Below are 222 nucleotides of genomic sequence, written 5' to 3' on the forward strand. Positions count from 1 at the left end.
CATTAAGAATTTGCTTAATTTTTATTACATAATTGTGTTTTCGTTTTTTATTTTTCTCGAGCTTTTTTACCCAATTATATATAAAACATGAAATTTCAGAATTTATGAATTGTAGAGTTCAATAATCTTTTTATAGTAACATTTTTTTTTTACTAATGAACAAAGATTGTTTTTCTTTCCGATGAATGAAACAGTCCTGCAGAACCCCCCCCCCCCCCCCCC

This window comes from Papaver somniferum, unplaced genomic scaffold (assembly GCF_003573695.1).
Source record: "Papaver somniferum cultivar HN1 unplaced genomic scaffold, ASM357369v1 unplaced-scaffold_34257, whole genome shotgun sequence".
NCBI lineage: Eukaryota > Viridiplantae > Streptophyta > Magnoliopsida > Ranunculales > Papaveraceae > Papaver > Papaver somniferum.